This window comes from Carassius carassius, chromosome 26, assembly GCF_963082965.1.
Source record: "Carassius carassius chromosome 26, fCarCar2.1, whole genome shotgun sequence".
Lineage (NCBI taxonomy): Eukaryota > Metazoa > Chordata > Actinopteri > Cypriniformes > Cyprinidae > Carassius > Carassius carassius.
In genome coordinates this window covers 665,703-671,344 of record NC_081780.1, presented here as the reverse complement: position 1 = coordinate 671,344, position 5,642 = coordinate 665,703, and the positions used below count along the sequence as shown (strand labels likewise).

Genomic DNA, 5,642 nt, shown 5'->3' with positions numbered 1-5,642 from the left:
GGCATCAAAAACAGAAACTCCAAAGATGATTAAGTAAAAATAAATAAAGAAAGAAAGAAAATAAAGAAAGAGACGGGATATTGTGAAATCAGCTGCGGGATTGTTTCGCCGTGACGTCACAGACACGCGGGAATTTCCCGCGTCAGCGCGTGATCCTTTCAGCCTGTTTTTGCGTGAAACTAGAATAAAATCACTTTAAAGAGACATAAAAGCAGAAGCGAGAACGAATCGTGTGGTTCGGATCATCTTAGATGGGTGTTTACGACACCGCGTGAAACTAAAAGTAACGTTACATTAAATATCTGACAGAATAAAGCGGTTGGTTATCGTGGTTTTAAGAAATTATTAAAGAAACAGACGAATATCCATAACTTTACATGCACCTTTTTTATCCTATATGATAAATAAATAAATACACTTCGATCAAAACATTGCATTGGTACGTCTAACATTAGATTAATTATGTAAACACAGCGATAATATATTACTAATAAGAATTAGATGACACGAGCGCTGTATGAGGATTATACGATGTATTTTATGCTAGTATTTGATGTTTATTTTCTCACCCGAGAGCACGAAAGTCTCTTCCGTTTCCCGTGTTTTCATCACATAAGAGACGCCGAGGGACGCAGGCTGTGTGCGCAATACCGAACTAGAGTACTAGCGTACTACTATACTAGTGTACTACTTCTGCAGTATCGATGCTGTGTGCGTATGCGTTTTTTTTCTTCTTCTTTTTTTTTTGGTGCGCAGAAAGTAAAATGTTAATAGCCCACAACATTTATCGTTTAGTGTTTAGTTTTACGTAATATTTTAATTAAAGTATATACACTGCGTACTGTGCGCTAAGTGGGAAGTGGTAAGTGTTCCATAGCGAACACAGACTCTTATGCAACCGTAAACATTGTAGTAGAGGAGAACAAAAATATTTATTATTTATTTTTTTATTTCTCTCTCTTTATTTATTTATGTATTTATTTATTCATTACAGCAGCAGATGAAGTTTCACAGACATGTTATGTAGTTATTTCCAGGGGTTTTGAGGTGTGCCCGATATTTTAGTGCACCTTTAGAGGGCGCTGCTCCAATATTATGAAATTAGCTGAAGTGAACTCCAATGAATATTTAAAGATATAAATATAAATACATAATGCAAATGTGATATGAGCTACCATTATAAGTAATATCATCATCATTCTTATAGTAGCTCCGTCACCTGGTAGTTACACGTGTGTTTTTGTATTGGAGGCGTGTTGTGTTTACATATAGTGAAGTTCCCTTCCCTAAAGCGCGAGCAGCAGAGTGGCGCAGCGGAAGCGTGCTGGGCCCATAACCCAGAGGTCGATGGATCGAAACCATCCTCTGCTAGCATTAAGCATTTTATTTTTTACAGTACTGATAAAAGAATTGCACGCATGTTAGTGAAAGAACTACGAGCTAGGATTTTACTAAAGCAACACAATTCATAGTTACAGTGAATATTACTATTATCCGGTTATTATTTTGTTATATTGTTTTAGTTTCGCTTGCTTACTTTTTAATTTTATTTATTATGCTGTTATTATTCAATTTTTCATCACACCCTTTGCGTAAATTAACCGTGGCTTAATTACTTAACCATCTTTTTTATTCATTTATTTTTGCCATATTGACTTCCGTTTGCATAACCACAGTTTTATTGCAAATAAATGCTAGTGTAGCAAAATTGTTATTTTGGTTTTATTTTGTTTTATTTGTAGGAAAAACCATGGTTAATTTTCTTAAGGGACTAGCTTCTGATATGTCCACATTTGGGAAATATCACTCAGATTAAGCAAAATGTAAATAAGAGAAGGTGTGTAAAGAGAGGAGTGTTATTTACACACACACACAGAACAGAACAGAATCATCAGAGAAAAACAGCTTTCATGGAGATTAAAGCAGGACTAGTTCAGCGCCACACCTAAGCACACCTTCTGCTTTGTTTGAACTTCCAATAATAAATCCCCTTCATCATCAGACATTGCTTGAAATGAATATGGTTTCATATTTCCAGCTGGTGATGTGGATGTTTATTCATTGTTATTATGTGCAGGACATGTTCCATGAAGATGTTTTGTTGTAAATTAATTTCTGATTAGTAATATGCATCGCTAAGAACTTCATGTGAACAACTTTATTAGTGATTTTCTCAATATTTAGATTTTTTGTTGTTGTTTGCACCCTCAGATTCCAGATTTTTAAATAGTTGCATCTCTACCAAAATATTGTCCTTCTAACAAACCATACATCAATGGAAAGATTATTTTTTATAGAGTAATAAATAGATAGAGCTGTCATTCATTCGAATGTCAAGTTCACCTACGCGCCCAGGTGTGATGAGGCGCGCGCGCGCGTGGCGGCGCTGTCGGGTCGCGCGCGGGGGTCGGTGAGGCGGAGCGCGCGTCAAACTCACGCCAGCGGCTCTTCATTTGGTCATTTAACGGAAAACTCACTGACAGACACCGTTCCCTGCCGAGCCGTGCGTGTTTGTGCTTCTGCCATGCGGTAAACGCGGGAAGAAACACAGAAACAGGTGAGTGTGTGTTTAACGTACACAGCACACACACACGCGCGCGCGCACTTGTTTGTTATAGATTGCGGCGTTTTTAAATGTACTCTTTCTTTGTAAACACAAAAACAGCTCGTTCGCGGTGTGTTGTAGCTAGCGTGTATTATTTAGTGTGTTGATCACGGTTCCGTTCCGTTCGCTGAATTAACGGCTGCGCGCGGTAAATACTGTCCCGGTTGCCATGGCAGAGCCGGTCACGCGCACGCGCCTGTAATACTAATGCGCTATTAATGTGTTTAGCCTTCACTAATACTTTACATTAGTGATCAGATATTATAATTACTTACATCATTACAATTGTGTTTATATCACTGCTGAGATCAGACTTCACTGATGCATGTAGTTACGTATTCTTGGTTACTCATTTAATGTAATGCTTTCTGACTACTTTAAATGACAGAATGTAAATGTAAATATATATATATAAAAAAAGCAAAGACAGAGAAAAAATATATTCCAACATCATAAAACGCATTAAACATTACATCAGGGTTTCGCAAACTGGGCTTAATTTTAAGAACGGCAGTGGGTTTGTGAGTTGACAGAATGCTAATAATTAATTAAATCATAAAAATATTTGTTCACCTGCATGTCTATGACCAATAACTGACACCAAAGAACTGTAAACATGCAAATCTATCATTAAATTATTGAAATATTAACTTCCCCAGAGATATTTCAGCTAAATATTTTAGGTTTGAAGGACAAAAACGTTTGGCAATCACTACATTACATCAACAAACATTAACAAAAATGAATCCAGGCATGACAAATATACCCAAAGTCTTCCAGGTTTGAAATATTTTGTCCAGACTTTCTAAAAAGCTCTCTGGATATGATGACCGCTATAGCTATTGTTTCATACACAGTCTAATTGCTTTAGAAGTAAACATTTAAGATGAATTTAGGGGGAATCAATAAATTAAGAGTAATTAAATGCCACTGTGTAAACAACATGTAATCACATGCTCCATAAAAAGTCATTGTAATCTGATTCTAAGCATTTTTTAAAGTCCTTCTTTAATGCATGAGTGCTGTCGATGATTTAGCACTTGCTCTGTAATTCAGAGAAGCTCTTATCTGAGACGGTTCTGTGTAGGGAAGTAAATGGTTAACGGCTCTTAATAGAGACGCATTGAGACAGAGCCGCTCTCTCCAGTGAGTTTCAGTTATTGCTGTTATGAGCGGAGCAGGTCCCAGTGCTACGGGTTAAATATGGAGCCCTGTTACATAAGCGCTAATATTTCCACTAATTGAATTGAGTCGTGGTGTTCTCTTCAGCTGCTGAAACATGTTAAAGGCCTGTAGTATTTTAAGGGTTTCTCTAGAGGAGCTTCAACCTGAACGTGAGCTTTCTAACAGGATTGATGAGATGCTCTTCACTAATATCTGAAGCGTTGGGAAAAGATTTCAAATAATGCATTACAATATTGTGTGTTACTCCCTAAAGCAAGTGGGCTTGCTTGTTTGTTTTCAATCTAAAAAGTTATATTTTTGACAAAAGCCCTTTTAAAACAAGCGTTAAATAAATAGGCTGAAGGATTGCATGAAGAATAGGATACTTTTTCTGTTCATCTAAAATTATTTTTTCTTATTAGCATGGTTAAACTGGATCATTGAAGTTAGCATCACTAATAAAATGGCATTAAATACATCTGTGTTGTTTAATTGCATCATATTCTGAGTACGCATTCCATTGTTTTTATTAATTACTCTGACATTTAGTCTTGAACTACAGTAACGTCATCTTCACACACTCACTCCTGATTTCTGTCACCGTGGCAACACTAGAACTGTCAGTCAAGACATGGAAACAAAGTAACTGTTTGAAAAAGTAACGTGTAGATTTCAAAGTACTGTGTCACTTTAGTAGTTACTAATCTGATCACATACCTCAGAAATCCCTGTAATGCATTATAACCGACAGTGTTGTGTTAAGACTTGTGCTCCATCATGTTAAAAACAGCAGCTGCGTCTGGGACCATGTGAAACCTCCGCTGGCCCAAGGCCTGGGATTCATGAGTATTTCTGGATGTTCTCAGCGTTTGTTTGTATTTGTTTTTTGACGTCAGCTGTTTCTTTGGCAGCTCGTTGTGAAGTCATTATGGCGTTTTGTCTCTGCGAGAGAATCTCAGTCGACTGAAACCGAGCTCATAGGTTTGTTGTCACTCAGATTTTTCACTAGTCGGTGTTTGGCACATTCACGGAGCTTGTTTGGTGGAGGCTGGAGTCTCTGGAGGATTTCTGCTGTTCTGTGTTGTTCTGCAGTCTTTGTTGGGAGAATTTAGTTTTTAAAACTCTTAAAAATAAAGGGGTTTTGCCAACCATTTTGGCTCCAAAGAACCTTACAGTAATCCATTCCAGAACTATTATTTAACATTTTAAGACCCTTAAAGTATATTTTGGTCAGTGGAAGGACTCCATGGATTCTGCCCATGAGAACATCAGTGGAGGTTTATATCTTCTCTTTAATGGGCTGTTTGCACAGAATGTGTTTTCCGTTCCAATGCGCTATTTCTCTGTAGTTTTTCTATGTAAATTTGTGCTAGAGGAATTTGGATAATATCTATAATATTTTACATGTTGCATCTTTTACAGCTAAAAGATTAAAAGTTAAAAGATTTTTACATGCAGCGCTGCTCATCAATGTCAGTTCCAGAGCAGTGGACCAATCAGAAGAGTGCGGAGGCGGAGCAAACATTGCCTGCTTTTGTTTACAGTAGGTTTTACAGTAGTTTTACTTTACGGCAACATGGTGGAGGAGGCATTCTGTGCTTTAAAAATGTGCTGATTTTAGAAACTGCAGTATGCGTCGTCTCATTAAGTTTGAAGACGACACGCTCCTGTATAAGAGCGAAACTCTTGTGATATTTGTGTGATTTTAATGTTGTCTGTTTCTGATCCGCACAAACAAGCCGAACATGCCTCGATTGAGCGAGTTTCGTCCTGCCTTATCTACTAGTCTTTATTGTCCTCCTTTCATAGCCCAGCTGCTCCTGTGACGACCTCAGAGCACAATGACCTCTGATTCTCTTACTTCCTGCACGCG

The 5,642-nt window shown here is 37.6% G+C and overlaps 1 protein-coding gene across 11 annotated transcripts in view; it reads left to right on the top strand.

The window, feature by feature from the left end:
* The first annotated feature begins 2,388 nt into the window (after positions 1-2,388).
* The window catches only part of eps8a (epidermal growth factor receptor pathway substrate 8a), a 40,623-nt gene continuing 37,369 nt past the window's right edge, over positions 2,389-5,642 (top strand). For 6 of the 11 annotated variants that reach the window (XM_059510538.1, XM_059510541.1, XM_059510535.1 and 3 more), the window contains exon 1: positions 2,390-2,557. The gene's annotated coding sequence lies outside the window, so the exon portion shown is untranslated. Of the gene's footprint in view, positions 2,558-5,642 lie in introns of all 11 variants that reach the window. The other 5 variants (XM_059510536.1, XM_059510542.1, XM_059510545.1 and 2 more) reach the window with 2 other exon arrangements.